The sequence below is a fragment of the Rhodamnia argentea genome, chromosome 7 (assembly GCF_020921035.1).
Source record: "Rhodamnia argentea isolate NSW1041297 chromosome 7, ASM2092103v1, whole genome shotgun sequence".
NCBI lineage: Eukaryota > Viridiplantae > Streptophyta > Magnoliopsida > Myrtales > Myrtaceae > Rhodamnia > Rhodamnia argentea.
The window spans coordinates 23709930-23730765 of record NC_063156.1 but is presented as its reverse complement, the minus strand read 5'-3'; the positions used below and the strand labels follow the sequence as shown (position 1 = coordinate 23730765).

Below are 20836 nucleotides of genomic sequence, written 5' to 3'. Positions count from 1 at the left end.
ATATACTTCAAAATCATTCATTTTTTTTTTTTTGCGAAACAAACATACCCTTAGTATTTGCATGCCTATATTAAACTCACTTAATCCCAAGTGTTTCAATGAAAATAAGTTTTACACGGTTTAATTTCGAGAAAATAGCTTATGGTCATTCTCGGGTGCATAATTCAAACTGTGCATGAGAAAATAGCCAGTAATTTGAGACTGACGTTGGACTCGAAACATGAGTTAAAAAGACAAGACCGCAACAAATAACGGGCAATATCATGGGAATGGTTGCATTTTATTCTTCTCGTCTTAAACCAGATTATTGATAAGAACCGATCACGAGCCACGACGACTTTCCACAGTGGCAATTTTTTTTTTTAATATTCGACTAGTTATTTGCACGAATAACTCGTACCATAAATTAATAACAGTTGAAATATTTAATTGTCAAGCAAGATAAATGGCCTTCTTGAAAATACGCACTTGTAGGAAATCTATATCTCTTTCAATTTGTCATGTATCTCTTTTGATGTTGTCCGAAAAATTACTAATTCAGTCATGAATGAACAGATTACAAGAACGTTAATTCAATTCTAAATTTTTCAATCTTACTAATATAGTCCTAAATTTACCGATCGTCAACGCAAGAGTACCTAAGACGTTATATCAAGTAAAATTGTGTCGGCAGCGATGCTGAAGTCCATGCCAGCATTTTTGGGACGGCAATTGACCAGAAGAATTATAGGGAAATATACGAGTGAATTAATTATACCTTTAAAATATATGAGTGAATTGATGACACCTATAAATATATATGAGTGAATTGACACCTATGCAATTCGAGAATAACCCATGCAATTCGAGATAACCTGATAATTATCCCTGTTAGTTTCGTAGCCTATCATGGAATAAAAGTTCCACAGATTACATGTGTTTCAATAGATTGTTTAGATTAAGGTTTTTGATTTTTACGAGACTGAACGAAGATGGGACAAATTACGAACGATCACGGACGAGATCAATGGATCAAAATACGTTAAGTAGTTGAATTTTAACTCTCCCACAATGCAACGCAAAACACACGATGAGTGGAAAATCGATATTTTTGTATCCTTCCTGAGTATCTATGATCCAAGCTACGTATCCAACTATGGATAGAATGTCATAAACATCCGAAAACAGTAGAAGCTCCACAACAACTTCGGAGACAACTGTAAAACATATGATTATTTGAAACTTTTACATAGCAAATTTGTCCCTTTTACAGAGAAAATCGAGACGTGTCATAGACCATGCGAGGCGTCGCTTGCCAAGGCTTAATCGTTCATCCACTCAGATGGGCGTCGCAAATCTTGAATTTACACGTCGTAACATTGCCAAAACAAAAACACAAAAAAACACAACACTCTTCCAGCATAATCGCACGCCCTTCAAAAAGACATCACGAGTTCCTGCCATCTTCTTCTTCTTCTTCACGCTCACCCAATTCCTGCACGTACCATGGACTAACAGAGAAGAAGAAGAAGATAAAAATGCTGCAGTATCAACAAGCCACAACACTAGTTAAACTGAGCGTGCATCATCATCGTCAACGAGACATACTGCAAGAACCAAAGTTTCCCAAAAAATGTACCAATTGCTAACAGCTCACATTCACTTGATTTCTCAATACTTATCCCGCTTAAAAACAACGCCACAAAATTGTTCTCCGAATTAAGGTCAAGAAAAGCGAGACCGCAACAAAACCCGCGCGGTCTTAAAAACACCAAAGAGAAACTGAGCAACTTCCCAGCAAGAGACAATGACATGTAGAAGAACAAATAAAATTCCATCCTCGATGCTGGTCCAAAAAGGAAACTACGGCTACATCAAGATCTGGAGAAAAACCGGCGTCGTCTTCGTAAGCATGAACCCCATTTTGTTTCCAAGAGAACAGCGTCCTTCCAAGGCCAAAAGCTTAGCAAGCCTTTCAGGTTCGAAACTACAGTGTAAGATTAACCTAACCGAGAGAGAGAGAGAGAGAGAGAGTTCAGTAGATCTATGGACCCTGAAACGTGATCCAGAGAAACGTTTGTTCCAAAAAAAAAAAAAAAAGGAGCCCCTATTGGTCAGGACACAAGAACAGTCGGTTAACAGTTACACAGGCATCATGCGAGAGTATCTAGGAAGAAGCAGCATGCCCAGTCATATTCAGGACACGCCTCACATGAAGCAATCTTGAAAGCTCCCATGAGTGCTTTTTGACTGGGCTAGATCCAGAAAAGGCAAAAGAGAAAAAATCGTAAACTCCAGTACAGAAGAGGGCAGCTAAAAAGATTTCCCAACTAGATCTCCTCTGTTTGAAGAACCAGATCTGATAAACGTCAGGAAAATCTACTGCAAAAACAAAATGAAAACCCAGAAAACAGAAGACCATGAAGCAAAAAAGTCATCACGATCATCTCATGCAAGTAGAGAGAGGGAGGGAAGATAAACAAAAATAAGTGTAGAGCTCCCTTCAATCCAAAAAAGGATTCAGACAAAGGGGCAAGTGAAGCTCCTGGCATATGCAAGCCACAAGCTTATCCCAACTTTTTCTTCCTTCTTCATTCGAGAATGAGCAGATTTAATGGGATAGGAGTGTGGGATCCATAGACCAGCAGCTCAACTCACCCAGCCAAGAACCTCTATTGGACTTAAAGGAGCTCCAGACTCCCTCTACGCTAATCCCCTCTCTCTTCACACGAAAACCCTAGAAACCAGTCAAAACCAGAGAAATCAAGAATCACTCCAATATCACCACATGAAACCCTCACAGATCTTCAAACCCTAGCGAGAGAGAGAGAGAGAGAGAGAGAGAGATGAAGGATAACTGGCAAGACCCAAGATGCAGACCAGCGTGAGGAACTCGAGAAACTCTTTAAAAGAGGAAGAAAAGAGGACTCAACAAACATCAGCAACAGTGGAACAAACGAAAGGAAGGGAAAAAGCAAAAGAGGGCTCAAGAGAATCACCAATTACAAGTCATAGGAAGGAACCCTATCTAGCTGCAAGGAGAGCCTCACATCTCTCTCTCTCTCTCTCTCTCTCTCTCTCTTTCTGCGAAACTAAAAATGATCAAAATCAACCGTATAAGAGAGACGGTAAGGAAGCTAGAAAGAGAGTAGCTATGGTGGAAAAGGGAGAGAGGGATGGGAGACCATTTATAGCGGTTTTGGTGAAAATTAATAACAACAAATGTGTGGTGGGCCGGCCAAGACAATGGCTTAGCTGGGGGAAAAAAGTCTCTTGGAACCGACTTTCCAAAGATTCTTTCTGTCACGCAATAATCACGCTTTCACGTGCCTCTCTCTGCCCAAAAATCTACAGTAATCTAATGGAGGGACATAGTAGATATCGAATGATTCTTCAGGGGGAAGTTTTAGCAGGCGAGGTTGAGGTTATTGGTCGATAGTTCGGTTCCCAGGAACGATATGAATTCGAAAAGATTGTAACAAACAAAAAAACAATTGCAAGGCCGACGAGTTGGCTATAAGACAGCATGCAAAGTACAAATCAACTTAACAAAGAGAGTTTAGATTAAAAAAAAATTAACAAGAGTTGAAATTTCGATGACTCGCTTTAAACATAAGTCATTATCATGTCACACAGTGTCTTATAATCAAATATATGAGGCTGACAAATCGGTTACAAGACATTGTGCAAAGTACAAGTCGACATTATAGAAGCCAAAATTCTGATGACCAACTCAAGCGTCGATCTCTACTATGTAAGCCTACCCCGGCAGTAACCAACTGAAATTAACATTGAGTCAATCTTCTCCAACATTATTTCTTTAGTTGAGAGAAAATATTCTTTTTCCTTTATTTTAGGAAATATCTTCAAGTTTTTACGTCGTAAAGTTCATACAAAGTAATTTTAGGACTTGCTCGGGTAAATAAATGGGCATAGTGGAATTTATTCCTAACAAACGAAAAAACAATCGCAAGTATTTTTTTTTTTTTTAAGATAAATCTTCGTGGGTTGGCATCGTTTACAAATTGGCAGGTTCTCCGGACAAAAATATGTGATTATTCGTTCACTGTTAAATGGGTGTTATGTGGATGTAAAGAAGATTCTACTCATTCACCTTTGGATGAGCAATGTCACGACCCGAACCCCGCGAGCTCGTCGACATCCCACCTGGCCACGCTTATGTACAGTTCTCCAGGATCCAAAGGCCAACTAATTCATGCGGAAGCAAAAACGAATCCCCGTACAGAAACAATTAACATCACGATGACTTGGGACTGTAAAAACAAACTTATATACATATCCACACGTTCTATACAATTTTCCAAACCTACGGCTTCGGAGGCCACTGTACAAGCCTATGACCACTAGAACAAAAAAAAGATTACGTGATCGAAGCCTACTATACATCCAAAATAAAACAGCCAGCAAAAGTCAAGAGGCCAACTACCCTAGGCCTCGTCCTCGCTATCCGGTACTATATCATCTCTCGCCTCCAACTCATCCTCGTCAAGCTCGGGTGGTGTTCCGCATCCGATGGCTCTACAGCCTCCCCATCTTCTCCCGGTACCATTACCTCGGGAATACCGAACCTTTGAGACGGGTCATTCATACTTGCGACGGAGGGTCCGAAAAACAACGAACCCACGACGGGGTGAGATAAAATCTCGAGTAAGCTAGCCCCTAATCCTATATTAGGGCCCTAGTGCCTCCGAGACACATTTTCAATGAACAATTTCCAACAACTCTTCTTTCTTATTAAAAATTCCACAATTTAATTCCAGAAAATTCCGTTCTTTCTCCGAAAATTCCCACACCTTCTCAAATATTCTACGTTACTCCCGATTCGGCGTTCCACGCCTCCGTCCCGATAATAAAATATTCCACGTGCTCCGGGGCCCGCATTTAACGCATCGGGCCATAATATAAATATCCACATTGATCCAAAGCCCGTGTTTAACGCATCGGCTGTCATAGAAAATTCCACGTTACTCCGAAAATATTCCACACTACTCTAGAATATTCCACGTTACTCCAAAATATTCCACGTTGCTCCAGAATATTCCACGTTACTCCGAAAATATTCCACACTACTCCAGAATATTCCACGTTACTCCGGAATATTCCATGTTACTCCATCGCCATCATACAAGTTCATAACAATGAGCCTCGGACCTTTATAGAACACGGCTCTACTTATATATATATTCCAGGGTCTCGGACACAAAGGAATACGACCCACAAATCTCGGTCTCGGACACATAGGAACACGACCGGATCAAGTCTCGGACAATTAGTCGAACACGACTCACTTTGGTCTCGGACGACTTAATTGAACACGACTTTCATACTTTCTCGGTCTCGGACAATCGGACGAATACGGCTCACTTTGGCCTCAGGACGACTTGATTGAATACGACCCATAAATCTCGGTCTCGGACACATAGGAACACGACCGGATTAAGTCTCGGACAATTAGTCGAACACGACTCACTTTGGTCTCGGACGACTTAATTAAACACGACTTTCATACTTTCTCGGTCTCAAACAATCGGACGAATACGGCTCACTTTGGCCTCGGACGACTTGATTGAATACGACCCATAAATCTCGGTCTCGGACACATAGGAACACGACCGGATTAAGTCTCGGACAATTAGTCGAACACGACTCACTTTGGTCTCGGACGACTTAATTGAACACGACTTTCATACTCTCTCGGTCTCAAACAATCGGACGAATACGGCTCACTTTGGCCTCGAGCGACTTGATTGAATACGACCCTCATATTTTCGAGAATAGATCGGGACCACGTGATTCGCTCACGTTAGAGAATTAATAATTCGGGATCACCCGATTAATTCACACTAATCCAAATATTAATTCAGACTACCCGATCAATTAATACTACCATAGTATCCAATCCACGTCATGCGACCATATTACGCTAACGTAGCAATATATAAATCACGCGCCACTAAAATTATACTAACGTGGAAATTTATCACGGCCGAACAATAATAATTTTCTAACATATAATTAATTTATGACTATAGTACTAAACTATAGTAATCATGCCACATTTAATTGGTACCATGGCATAATAACTTTATGTCACATAAAAGTAACCCTAGTTAATATACAAACTAACCATGGTTCAAAAATTAACTAGAGTCAAATACTAACCTAACCATGATTAAACAATAGCATAAAGTAACTCTAGTTTAGGCATAAAGTAACCATGGTCAAGCTTTGACCACACCCAAACCCTCTTGATTTCACTATTCATCTCAAGACCATGGTTTCTCTCTCCTCGCTCCCTCCATTTTCGGCCAAGGCATGAAAATGGCCAAAAACCACCAATTTTTCACCCAAAACTACATAATCTATGGTCTATTAGCACCCTAGATACCTAATATAAGGTTAGGGACCAACTTACCACAATTCTAGCGAATTTTCCGGCGAGAAAACGAGAGAAAATTTGATTCCAATCCGGCGGCTTTCTTGTTCGACTAAAACCCCCCAAAGATCCGGCGGTCCCGGGCGACTCACGGTGAAAGTTAAGCTCCGGCGGTCCAAGGCGACACCGGCGGCGCTTGAAGAATTTTCGGCAATGGAGGGTGAGAGAGAGAGAATTTGGCCAAGTGAGGGAGTGTGAGGTAGAGAGAGAAAGTGAGCTAGAGAGAGAGTGTGCTCTTGAAAAATGAAGAAGAAGGGGCCAAAATAATAATTAATATAAGTTAAGATAATTATTGGATCCACAAAGTCAAGAGGGATAAAAAAAATAATTTCCTCCCCACCAAGACTAGTCAATCTCGGCCAAAGGGAAAAATGACCAAAATACCCTTCGCTCCAAGTGAAAAATGGGGTATTTTTCGAGGGCAAATGGGTCCTTTCCCATTTCCACAAATATAGTTTTCCTGAACCTCTTTGGGGGCTAACTGCGAAGGAATAGCACATAGGATGAGGAAACGTCAAAAATTTTATTTATTGAGACCCCTAAAAGTCCGACATCAAATTTTGAAGCTCGATTCGCGATCAATCTCGATCAATAGAATTTTCAGCGTATCTCAAACTAACGGGCGGCTTTTAGGAGTTACGCGTATCGACCCGTGATTAAAACCACGTTTAAGAACTTCTCGAGCCATGGCGACTTTGGTTGTCATTCAATTGCGAGGGTCAATTACTAGTCCCGATGGACACGATCGTTAGAAAATAATTTAGGGACGTTCGGAACCCATATGAGGTCAAACGGAATCACCCGTGATTCAAGCGTAGGGTATTATCCAAATCGTTCCTTAATCATTCTAGGATCGGCCTATATTGGTCCGGAATATTCCCTCGACAATTTTCATGGCCAAAGAATCAATCCAGGATCAAGTTCTTAGGTCCACGTACTTGATTTTCCTAGCTAGCCATTCCCATTTGGTTAGTCCGCTCGAGAGGGATCAACTCCGAGTGAGATTCGATCGAAATACATCAATAAGACCTTTCATTTATTCAAAGCTTCGAAAGTGGGTCGGAATTCGGGATGTCACAAGCAATGATCAAGCAAAAATGAACACTTCACATTTTGGAAAATGAATTGCTCAATTTATGATTCATCGAGTAATATTTCGTTGGAATTCAAAATAGCCTAACGATACCCTCAATTGACAATCTATTGTATGCGTTCACAAAGTTGAACTCAAGTGCCTGATGATCGCACACGAGTCCCAAGCCTCCCCCAAGGGAAACATGAGCGCGGTGTAAGGGCATCGTGGTTCGGTTGTATATTCTCATCGAGTCGAATTTATCGATTTAACAAATCTCAACCCCAAGGAACTCGAAAAAATTATGACTCAAATAAAACTAATAAATCAATAACCTTGATTTTGTTATCGATTTGATTCGGTTTGAAACCGCTGCCATCAACCGCCTTACAAATAAGAATTTTAATGCATGGTTAAACTATCTAACTTTAACATGTAATGGAAATCAACACAAAAAAAAAAGGCTAATTCTACACACTTATTGGAAAAAAAGGAACTTAATCATAATTAAATCGAAATAAATTAAACTCTTTCGCATGTACCCTTTGAGACTAAATATCAATCAACAATGGCCAAGACTAAGGATCAATCAATAATGGCCAACTTGACAAGTAGAAATCTCTCATTCAATAGTGTGAAGAAATCTTAGATAGGAAATGCTTATTTGGTTAGGCTAAATTACTAATGTTATTGGTCTAAAGGAATCTTTTTTATAAACTTGTTATTTGGGTTAGGTTTCATTGTTTGAAGTTATAAACCAAACAAAAAAGAAAAACCCAATTGAAAACCAAACCAACAAATTAAGGAAAAATTCTAAATAAGGATCCGAAGTACCTTTTTTTTTTTTAATAAAGACCTAAAGTGCTCAAATTATTTCAAAGAAGAGCATGGCCGAAGGGCATTTTCGTCATTTACTTTTTTGAGTTTTTTTTTCTATTTTTTTATTTTTTTCTCCCTCCCCCCCATGCCAATGCTACCTCCGGAGCTTGAATATGGCATGAGATGAGCCAATTTCAAAGGAGGTAAACTCCATTGATTCATGACAAACCCCATCATCATTAGAAGTAAGCTATGTACTTAGCTAAATTCCTCGTGGTGCAGGATCGTGTGTCATCCCATTGGAGTTTGTGCTCTTGTTCGACATCGAGTTCATCGGCAAGGCTTTACGAGGCGGGATTTCCATGGAGGCCGGGCCGGGCATCGGGCTACCCTTTCACGGGCCGACACCGCCCTTGCCCAACACTGGCTCGAGCAAGGCCGCGATGGCCTAGGAAGGGGAGGGAAAGGGAACATAAGGGAAGGGATGGGAGAAAAAAAGAAAATAAAAGGCAAAACGACAAAAAGAATAACAAAAAAAACAAAAACATTCAAAAAAGTAAAAGACAAAAATACGCTCTCCTAGGCTCTTATTTGAAACAATTTGAGCACTTTGGGCAAATATTTGAAACAATGGTTACTTTATGACATTTATTTGAGAAAATGATAGCATTTCATGCTCTTTTTTTGAAATTTTTTCATAAATAAATCAAACCATCTTATCGATTTAAATCAACTCGATTTTTCACTTTCTTTTAATTTCCTTGTAGGGGCGGCCCTCCAACCGGGCCACCTTTAATTTGATATTTTAATGTTTCAACCAAAATCTAAATAAATATGAAAACAAAAGGAAAATGATTTTAGGGCTTTATGTTAATTTATATTACTTCTGTATCGAGGAGGTTTATATTGCTTTTATATGCTACATTAGAAATTTGTGCTTATTTAAACTTACTGGTGTTTATAAATTTTCAATGTCAAAGTAAAACTATTTAGAATACATGATGCTAAGAAATTTTCAATAAGTATATTAGTGGGCCGAGGCGGGCCTTGAGTTTTTGTCTAAGCCCACCCAATGGACCTAAGAAATAAGGCAAGCTCCCTAGAGCCTGTAAGCCACCCACACGTTGATCAAGTATAGGGATAAGTATATTGAAACTTTTAAAATTTGTCACGAAAGTGTAATTATGTACTAAAACTATCCAATTGTGCAATTAAGTCATAAAACTTGTCAGAAAATGCAATTAAGTCATAAAACTTTCAAAAAGTGCAATCGGGTCATTAAACTTATCAAATTAGTGAAATCAAGCAATTATGTTGATTATAAGTTTTGAAAGTTTTAAAAATCGATTGCACATCCGTGACAAGTTTTAAGACTTGATTACATTTTTTAAAAGTGTTAAGGCTTAAATGCACTTTGTGACAAGTTTTAGTAATATACACTTATCCTTCCACTTTATTGTCAATTTTTTCACTCGGTTCCTTTTTCACGTTTCTCTTTTTTGCAATAAAGTGCATTTCGAGTAAAAGTTCACTCTCTCAAAAAAAAAAAAAAAAAGGAAAATGTACAAAAGACATTTCATCAGGTAGTAACGGCAAACCAAGAATCCGAGGTAGGGTGGCAAGACACAAATTTTAACTATGAAAACAATATATTGTTTTGAAAATTCTTTGCCCTTAAATTACATGAAACTTTTTGGGTTTGGGGTAGTAATGGCGAACGAAAAATTCTTTTGATTTAAGAGAGGGTTTGGAGAAATGTAGACTTTGTGAGAGAAGTATCATTTTTTTGTCACTCTAGCTATCTTTACGAAGACAACTTATCTTAGTACGTGCATAAAGACACGAACTCTCTCGAGTCTAAAGTGCCTAAATTGAAATGTATTTTAGGGGGTTTGATTTGGAGAGAATAGCTTATGGTCATTTTCCGAGTGCGTAACTCCAAGTCTCCAACTGTGCATGAGGAACTAGCCAACAAATTAAGATTGACGCCGGATTTGAGCATGAGTTAAGGATAAGACTACAATCAATGATGGACAATATTATGGAATTCCGAATATTGTTTTCCATATCTTAAACAGGAGTATTGATAAAAAGCCAAAACGAGATATGACGACTTTTAGGGAAAATTATAAAAAAAGTTATAAATTTATTGTAATAGTGTCAATTCAATTCTAAATATTTTTTACTAATTGAGTACTAAAATTTTTACATTTGTGTCAATTCAATCTATTCGATCAATTTTAGCTAAAAATTATCGACATTGATAGATTTTAATAACATTTTTAATATTTTTTTTCGAATTGCTTATTTATTTTCTTCGAACCAATACCGTGTAGGTAGGTTCCAAATTCTTGATGCTGAATCCATCCAAACGGAAATCGGTAGTTAAGACCTGTTTTTATAAAGTTAGAAGAAGATGATTTTGTCTTTTGCGAGTGAACTTAACTTTTCTATTGCTTTATAAAGCCATTTGTCTTACATCAATAATTTACTTCGAGTCATTTCATTGCTTGTTTTATTTTATTGTAACTGTTATTTGTCTCGATTAGAAAAAAAATGAAGCGAAAAAAAAAAAAAATCGTCTCCTGGCAAACTGCATTGCAAAAACACGGTAAGTTTCTAAAAACCAAGAACCGATTCTAAACAACCTGGAACTGATCTTCTCTATTAATAATAGTTTAATTTTTTTGAATTCTTAATTTAGAATGAAACTCTTGAAGCTACATGCTTAAAAGAAATCTACCTCTCTCATTTTTTGTCATATTTCTCCTTGTTGTGTTGTTTTTAGCGTATTGTGTAATAAAATTTTCATACATTACACGCATTTCAATCAATTCTCTCATACAATTCATACAGTTAGGGACAAAATTTTCATTTTTTACCAAACGTAATTAGAAAAATTATTGACGAGACTAACAGTAGTTGCGTTTTACACATTGGAAATATAAACTTTTTTGTCTCTTCGAGTATTGTTTGCTCAAGCTATTTAATCTATCTATTATAGATCGAGTAAAATATCTTCAAACACAAGTAGCAACTGCACACACATACGACCATTTGAACCCATTTTAGAACTTCGCATGGGAAAATAGTCCCTTCAAATTTACATAAAGCCCTCCATTTCTCGAACTTCTTTTATTGACAGAATCGAAATATTTGCCAGAAACCCTAATTTCAATGTCTTCATAGTGCATATCAGCATTTGCCGAAAAAGAAAACACATACGAAAAGATTTCAGACTTAGCAAAATAATCGCATCGAAATCCCGCGGCTCGAGTTTCTGCATCTTTCATTCTTCGCGATCATCCATCCGTTCCTTGATCGAAGCATATTTAAAAAAAAAAAAAACTGAAAGTCCAACCCTGGACTGGACTAGAACAGAGGAGAAATGGTAAAAGGAAGAATGGTTAGAGCATGCAACATCTCTTACAAAGCCACAAACAAATGTTTTTCTCTTGGTCAAGACTGAACATGCATCGCCTGTCATCGAATTTCTGAGGAGCACGGAGACCAATTTAATCCCCAACCCTAAAAAAAAAAAAAGGATCACTTAAAATATTTGATGAAAATCATCTGATAGGTCCAAAAACACCACACACAAAAAAAAAAAAAAGAACTGAGCAACTTCCCAGTAAGAAACAAAAGCAAAATGGTAAGAAAATAAATAATTGCATCCTGGAAGCAAGGTCCACAAGAGGCAAGAATGGCTGCAACTAGTGCTGGAAAAAACGACAGGCCAATCCATAGGGACGATTCCATTTTCTTGCATAGAATAGAGAACAGCGTGCTTCAAACGCCATATCTTTTTTTTTTTTATCTTTCTTAACAAAATAGAGCAAGTCTCCTACGTTCGAAGCAACAGCGTAAGGTTGACCTAACCCAGAAAGAGAAAGAGAGAGGGAGAGGTTCAGCAGATCTGATGATCCTGAAACAGGATCTAGAGAAGCGTTTGAAAGAAACCCTATTGGCCAGGACACAGGAACAGTTACCGTTACATACACATCATGCGAGAGTATCTAGGAAGGAAGGAGCAGCCTGCACGGTCATCATTCAGGACACACCTCACATGAAGCAATCTTGAAAGCTCCCATCTATCCTTTTGACTCAGCCAGATCCAGAAAAGGCAAGTAAAAAAGAAAAGACATTTGAAAACTACCAAGGACAGAACAGAATAGGGCAACTAGATCTCTTCTGTTCAAAGAAAAGATCAGATCTCATAAACATCATGAAAATCTACCGCGAGTACGCACAAAAAAAAAAAAAGATCATCAACCAAGAAGTCAGAGAGATCATCTCCTGCAGGAGATAACCCAAAAAAAAAAAAAAAAGTGTGGAGCTCCCTTCAATCCAAAACAGGTTCAGACCAAAAGGGGCAAATGAAGCTCCTGGCATATGCAAGCCACAAGCCCATCCCAAAAATTTCTCCTTCGTGCCTTCTTCATTGACCTGTCCTCTTTTTTTCAGATTAACTCCAGAATGACTTGCTTTAATGGGATAGGAGTGTGGGATCCACAGACCAGCAGCTCAACCCACCCGGCCAAGAACCTCTATTGGACTTAAAGGAGCTCCAGCCTCCTCTATACTAATCTCCTCTCTCTTCACATGCAAAATATAGAAACCTCTCAAAACCAGGGAAATCAAGAACCACTTCAATATTGCCCGTGAAACCCTCACAGATCTTCAAACCATAGCGACAGAGAGAGAGAGAGAGAGAACAGGAAGTGGAAGAAATGAAGTGCAGACAGCGTGAGGAACTTAGAACACTTAAAAAGAAGAAGAAAAGAGGACTCAACAAGGATCAGCAACAGCGGAACAAACAAAAGAGGGCTCGAGAAAACACCAACTACAAGTCATGGGAAACCTATCCAGCAGCAGCTATGAGGGCCTCACATCTCTCTCTCTCTCTCCTCTCTCTCTCCCTCTCTCTCTCTGTGAAAGCTAAAAATGGCCAAAGTGGACCGTTCCAGAGATGATAAGGAAGCTAGCGAGAGAGGACCTATAGCAGAAAAAGTAGAGAGCGATGGGAGACCGTTTAAAGTGGGTTCTGGTGAAAGAAAATTACAGAAAACGAGTGGTGGGCCGGCCAAAGCAGCGGCTTTAGCTGGGCCGCTGGGGAAAACGTCTTTTGGGGGAACCGGCTTCCCAGAGATTCTCTCTGCTATGCAGTAAATAATCACGGGTTCACGTGCCTCTGTCCAAAAAAATCTACGCCTCTACGGTGAAGTTAGTGGACGTATGTAGCAAAAACGTTGAGTCGTATAACTCGCCCGCGAATGAACCCTGCAGGGGGAGCGGTTGGACTTGGGGTTCTTCTTATTGGTGGATAGTTCGGTCCGCAGGAACGAAATGCGTTGGAAAGGACAGATTTTTCGGTTCCTTGTATTTTTGTACATATTTAAGTCCGAAGATGGAGGTAACTTCGACCAAAAAAAAAAAAAAAAAACAAGTGCAAGTGAATTTTCATTTAAAAAATAACCATAAAAAACGCCAAACTTATATCCTATTAAGATTTCACGCACAATCATAATAAAATAAAACGTAAAAGAGATAAAGAGAAATAGAGTCGTAAGGTTTATCCTTATTTACTCTTAAACTAAGCTCCATTCAATAGAGGATTCCATTATAATTAACATACCGCACTTTTTTGTTACATCACTCGATTATAAATAAAAAGACTATATAGAGCGATAGTTATTTTATGGACCAAAACTTAAACTACCGATAAAATACGGGTTCAAATTCTAAAAGCGTCCCAACATCCGGAGGGAGCATTGTTGAGATTATCCCACATCGGTTGTGGAAAGAGTATCGTGGTCAATTTATAACTGTGAGAGAAAATATCATCTTTTAAATTAGTTTTTGAGATGAGAGATGTCGAATATCACCCAACATTGGTATTAGAGCCCAAGTTACCAACAAATCTATATCCAACAATCACACGAGAGAAATACGAATTATACCGACTTATGGCCCAATTAGAGAGATTATGGATTGTTGCTGCTCCAACCTAGGGATTAAGGATTGTTGTTTAAGTCTAATTGACATAGAGGTTCGAATGTAAGAATGTGTAAGAGAGAGATTGTTGGGGTTATCCCACGTCGGTTATGGATTGAGTTGCCCCCTTGAGAGCATTGCTATAGAGGGACTCTCGTGTTTTTTTGTACATGGGAGTATGTACTACGCCCCCAACATAACCAAAGTTTACCTTGATTTTTTTTTTCAAACTATATCTATTGTGACATATTTACCCTAATCTTTTTCTTGTGACAAAAAAATCACACACTTGTGACACATATACCATCCATCGAGTTTTTATTAGATGATTTTTCAATTAAAACAATATCGTTTTAATTTCACTTAACCCACTTGAACGCTATGCCAATACTGTTTGCTTTCTAATGCTCATACACGTGGCTTTTTTTACTATGCTCATTAACGTAAAATTGACAGAGGGGTAAATGTGTTGTACGATGCAAGTTTGGAATTTTTGCAGTCACGAAAAAACTTAAAATAAATTTATTATAGCATACATAGTTTGGGAACTTATCTTCTCTATTAACAACCCACGATTTTTTTTCTAAAACGATAGGATTCAATGAAGAGAATTGGGTTGTCCCACGTTGAGAAGCCCATTGGAGCTTGCTATAGTGGGACCCTCGTGTTTTTCTGTACATGGGAGTATGTACTACACTCCCAACATAACCAAAGTTTACCTTGATTTTTTTTTCAAACTATATCTATTGTGACATATTTACCCTAATCTTTTTCTTGTGACAAAAAAATCACACACGTATGACACATATACCATCCATCAAGTTTTTATTAGATGATTTTTCAATTAAAACAATATTATTTTTATTTCACTTAACCCACATGAACGTTATGCCAATACTGTTTGCTTTCTAATGCTCATACATGCGGCTTTTTTTACTGTGCTCATTAACCGAAACTTGACAGAGGGGCAAATGTGTCGTATAGATACAAGTTTGGGATTTTTACTGTCACGAAAAAACTTAGAATAAATTTATTATAGCATACATAGTTTGGGATTTTTAGTAGCTTTTGTCTATTATATATATATATCATCATCATCATCATGGGTTGACATCGCTTGCAAAACACGTTATCACAAAGAGAAATAGATCATTATTATTTTGCTTCCATTGTCAATATAATTTTTTGTACACAATTAGGGATGTGTGATAAGTGAATTAACTTGGTTAGACAAATGTAATAAGCACACATGTCACCCATATAACAGTGAATACGTAGAAAGTCATTTACACGAGCAGATACACCTCGTGAAGATAAAGAAATGTTCACTTTGTGTTTTGCAGAATAACTTACTCCTGTTGGGCATCATCCGTTGTTGTTTCTTTATAATTAAATTGGCCTTCCGATACACCCTCCGTCGGCAATCTACCCGGTCGACTTAATTGGACTCGAGCGTCCGGTCACCGGAACCAGGTCCATGTGATATCAACAATCAGACATAGATCCTCCTTAGGATCAATGGCCAAAGACAGGTTCGGGGACCAAAGATTTCTCTCCATCCTAATCCCACTCTCTACTTCCCTGACCCTAGTCACGGACCCCTCCGTTAGAGGTGCATCGAAGGATTTCTCTCCTACAAAGGAAAAATGCAAGAGAAAAATACTAATGATTATTTTATTAGCATAAAAAGCTAAGGAAAATATTGACATGAAATTGATTAAGTAAGACAAATTGCAAAATAATAAGGTGCGTTGGGTTTCGTGCATAAATACCTCTTAGCTGTTATTACGAAATTCAATAAGGAGACCATGTAATTCAAGTACTGTCGCCTTTTGAATAATTTTTTTAATCATGGGATTCTAAAGGGTGCGTTTGTTTCACACAAAATCAATGACTTCAACAACAATCAAAAAACATTTCTCAAAAATGATCGCTTATGAAAATGTTCTATGAAAATGTTCGGATATAAATTATTGTCGACGGTGAACATTTTACATGGACTAATTAATTCAAGTGACATGAGCAGTTATTTAAGAATGCTCATTTCTAATTTATTTTTTTTACGAAATAAATGAAGCAATATGTGGTAAAATTAAGAACGCGACCAAAAAAACCCATCATGAAAAAAATACGTCATTAAATAAACATAAAGTATAATGGTCAAGTAAAATAATTAGGCAGCACAGCAATATTGACACCACAAACATAAAGACATACGCAAATGTATTTTCTTTTTTGGAAGGAGATTTTTCATTTCACATGAAATAAGAGGTATATAACTTCAAGACGAAAATGCAAATCCAACAAAGCAAGTAAATCTAAAAAAATGAATCATTTTGGTACAACTTACAGAGACTTGCCCCTTCCATAGAGACGGATCTGTCATAGCATCAAAGCCCATTGATGATCGATCACCTAATTTTGCATCATCAATAGTGATGAACACACGCCAAGATTTCTCTATCTAGTAGCTATGATTTTGCCAAAAGGCGGTACGCACATAAAAAAAAATAACACCACCAAGTTGAAAAGAGCACATAAAATAATTTGTAAATCTCAAATCTATATCTAAACTAAAATAGAAAAGCCACCAAATTTAGATCTAGCTCTAAATTGAAAAAGAAAAGCTGCAAAAAATATACCAATTGATCACAAAATCAATTTTAGATAAGCCGATTGCTGGAAGGCAGCAACAAGGGAACATTGGAGAATAGCGGAGCACTCAAATAATTGATGCAAGCACTTGAAGTCAAGAGTGAGCAAGCAAATCTGGAGAGAACAAGTTCTTCTAAAGTGCTTGCACTTCGATCTTCAGAGCTCACAAGACTAAACTCTCCACTTCCTTTGAGCATACCGACAACATTGTCCACAAAATCAACAAAGAAATCTTGAAGATGAAGAGATAGAGAGAGGGAGAGGTAAAGGGAGAAGAGGAGGGGGAGAGATCTCTCATCGGGGATGTAGCTTCAGAAAAGGGGTTGGGCGGCGGTTTCAGAAGATAGGAAGCCCAAGAGGGAGAGAATCCGTTCCGTTTTGTGGCCTTTTTACCTAAAGATATTAAAAAGTTCGAAGGTCCATCACATACATAAATGCACAATGCGTCGATTTCATTATATTTTAGTATGACATGATCTCATGATGAAGTGAACTGACTCAATCTTGTTGTTTTGCACTAAACATGACATTGAATTGATGCACCCTGAACATAGATGTCTTAGTGTTGGCAAGGAGTTAATATGTTCGATATTGAAACACACATTGTCATTCTCTCGTTTTTTGTCTTACGATCCACACTGATAGTTATTGAGCATTCACGATCAGATCTCTAGAGTCAATGGATTATGTTTACCTTCCAATAACTGTGTTTCAATTAGGGAAAGAAAAAAATTAGTTGCCTTGTACTATTGGAAATCTCAAGAGGAGAAAAATTTGTAAATTGAATTGGGGGCCCCTTGCTGGTGGGCTGCGGGGCTAGCCTCCCTCCAGGTATAGTCGCCGTCGGAAATGGTCCTCACCGCCCTTCGGGTGGCGGTGAGTTGACTCGATTACGACTGGCGGATCCTGGATTATAAAAAATATATATATATATATATATATATTTGTAAATTGAAAGCGAAAGCCAACTACAAAACTGTTAATCGGGATAATCGGGTCTCATTTTGTTTTTAACAATTCATTGATCAGAAAACTTTACCGCATATAATATATGCAGTAAAATTTTGTGGGGTCATGCATTTTAGCTTTTATTGATGTGCGAGTTTCAACCTTTTGGAAACATACAAATCAAAATATGCAGATCCCTTTACAACTTGGGCAAAAACAGAGCAGAATCCATTTGTATTTCAACTCAAGGGTTAGGTAATAATTTGTTTTTTCGGTCTAGATAATCTATGTTATGTCCTCGAGCCAACCTTCACATATGAATCAAATTTAATTTTTTGATCTGATGAAAGACAAATTCGAATAATCGGAGGCACGACTCGAGGACATGAATTACTCTTTCAACGTTTGATTCTCATGCATTTATATCTTAGGAATCTTACCGAAGATCAAATCGAGTTTCAAAATGGTATCCGATTGAAAAAGAACCGAGTGAATTCACCAATCAATTTCCGACCCAAAAAATGAAATAAAAAATTCACCAACCGATTTCGATAAACAAAAAAAAAAAAAAAATGGCCAACCAAGACCAGCGCAAAGTAAAACAGATCATGAGAATTTTAACGATGAATTGATTTTCTAACTCAACTCACGTCACGTGTTTCGACCCAAAAAAAAGTCACATCACGTGTATTGACCAAAAACAAAAAAAAAAAAAAGCAAACTCACGTCACGTGACGTTGGACTGATAATAAATAAATGAATAAATTAAGCAGGACGAGTGGGAGCGATTACCTACACGTGGCGGTTAGAAATGGCGGGAAAGTGAGAGAGGGAGGACCAAAAGCGACATTAATGTAATGGTACTGCTCCACTCAGTCTATCTCTCTCTCTCTCTCGCGCGCGCGCATGACGCACACCCAATGCGCACGTTAGCGGGTTGCACCCTTTTTGTCCCAGTCCAGCTGGCGGTTCGGCGCGCTTTCTTTCCGGCTCGGGCACGGTTCTTGGAGGCCGGCTCAGGTAAAAAGACGCACCGGATTGACGTGGCCAACCGGGCCGGGCAGGGTTCTCACGGGCTCGGCCCAACCAAGCCCATTCCTCGAAACCGGCAAAATTCCCATGGCCGAGAGAAAACAGAGTAGTCAATTCCCTTCTCATGCTTTCTAGAAAATTAGGTAAGAGTAGTTCGCCAAGTAACCATTTATAGTCAAATCCAACGGCTTATTTTAAGTAGCATCGATGGAATAAAAGACAATTCTAAATTCGCTTTGTTTACAAACAAAAAAGTTATAAGTAATGCAACTACGAATCTCATTGAGAGTTTGATCCCGACTTAGGATGCGTTTTTCTTCCCTCGCCGCGTTCCCCTCCCTTCTTCGAGCCTTTCCCTATTTGGTTGGCGAAAGATTTTTGGTCATATCCCTTCCCTTGATGTTGCTTATTATTGTTATATTCAGTTCTCCATCGTAAGGGAGCTTGATCTCGCCGGAAATCTTCTTAAAAAAGAAAAAGGAGATTAATAGGAAGGAAGCTTAATAGGAATGAATCCTAATTTTTCTTTGATGGTCGATCGGGTCCTAAGCTTACAATCTATCTTCTTTCGCTTCGGAAGAGGAGTGAGGAGTTGCTTCATAAGGCACATGATTTGGCTAATGAAGCACGCAATACGCAATACGATATGACACGCCACACCAACACGTCATTTCTAAAAAAAATAGAGAATTCCGGTGTGTTGGGACACATTTTGTATTAAATATATATATATATATATATAAATATTAGTAGTGAATTTCTTCTTCTTTTTCTTCTTCTTCTCTTAAGGATTCACGATTATATATTTTTTTTGTTGGCTGGGTACATTAATTTTGAGGTGGCTGAATATATGGCTTTTTTTTTTTGTTGGAGGGTATATGACTTAAGTATATATAATTTTAATAAATTTTCATTTTGACTCTTAATTTATTGAAAATGCTTAAAATTGACATCATGTCTTGCGTATCGAAATGACGTGTCGGGATACTGGATTCAAGTGTCGCTGGCATGTTTGGAGTACCAATCACGTGTCGGTAAGTGTTAGAAAATGTCGGATACAACACAACATCACACGAAGGTCCCGAAAGAGTATTGGTTCTTTCTAGGTCTTACTAGCCCATTTAGAGATATTCATGCGTTGTAAATTGGTTTGATAGTAATTTTCTTTTCACTTTTTTTATGCTTGTATGTTTCTTTTGGGGCAGCCGTGTATAAAGCAACATGAAATATATACCGCAGCCTTAACAGTCCAGGCACATTCTAGAGATTACATATGATTGTTCGTGGACGTATCGTAATTTGCGATGTCACTAGAATAAATCTTTTGCATGCTCGCATTTCCATTTCGACATCAAGTCCTCCATAATTTGTCTTAAAGAGGAGTCTCGTTTTCCTTGTAATTAATTCAATCAGTCGCAAGCACGATTAAAGGAAACATATCGTCCTTTAAAGAACCTCATTTTTTCTAGCACACCTTTAAACCTTTTTTCACCCCCTTTCACACGCAATTTTTAACCTTTTAGTAGCTATTAAAGAAGAAAAAAAGCCACTCAATTACGTTGAAATTACACATCATCAAACTACTCGATCAATTGAACTCCGGGTTATAACGACCTTATTCGCTAAAGATGAAGTTAATAACAATATACGCACAATTTTTTCTTTCTTACGACCAAAAAGAGCATGCTCGTTACGTACATTAGGAACAGCTAAAACGTCGTGAATCGATAAAAAGCTTCAAATTTTACGTATAAAGGTTCGAACTATTCAACAATTATGAATTGTAATTTACGTAAAATCGAAAAGCGAGAGATCGATGTAATACTTGACAAGTATATTGGGCATAATTTTGAGATTCGAAAAGTGGAGGGATTATTTTA

At 38.0% G+C, this 20836-nt stretch overlaps 1 long non-coding RNA gene across 1 annotated transcript; it reads right to left on the bottom strand.

Annotated features, from left to right (window-relative positions):
• Positions 1-1757: 1757 nt before the first annotated feature.
• Positions 1758-13236, bottom strand: LOC125315921. Its single transcript, XR_007199213.1, has 2 exons — positions 13023-13236; positions 1758-2793 (listed from the first exon to the last, which is right to left on the bottom strand). It is a non-coding gene; the product is annotated as an uncharacterized LOC125315921 (long non-coding RNA).
• Positions 13237-20836: the final 7600 nt, after the last annotated feature.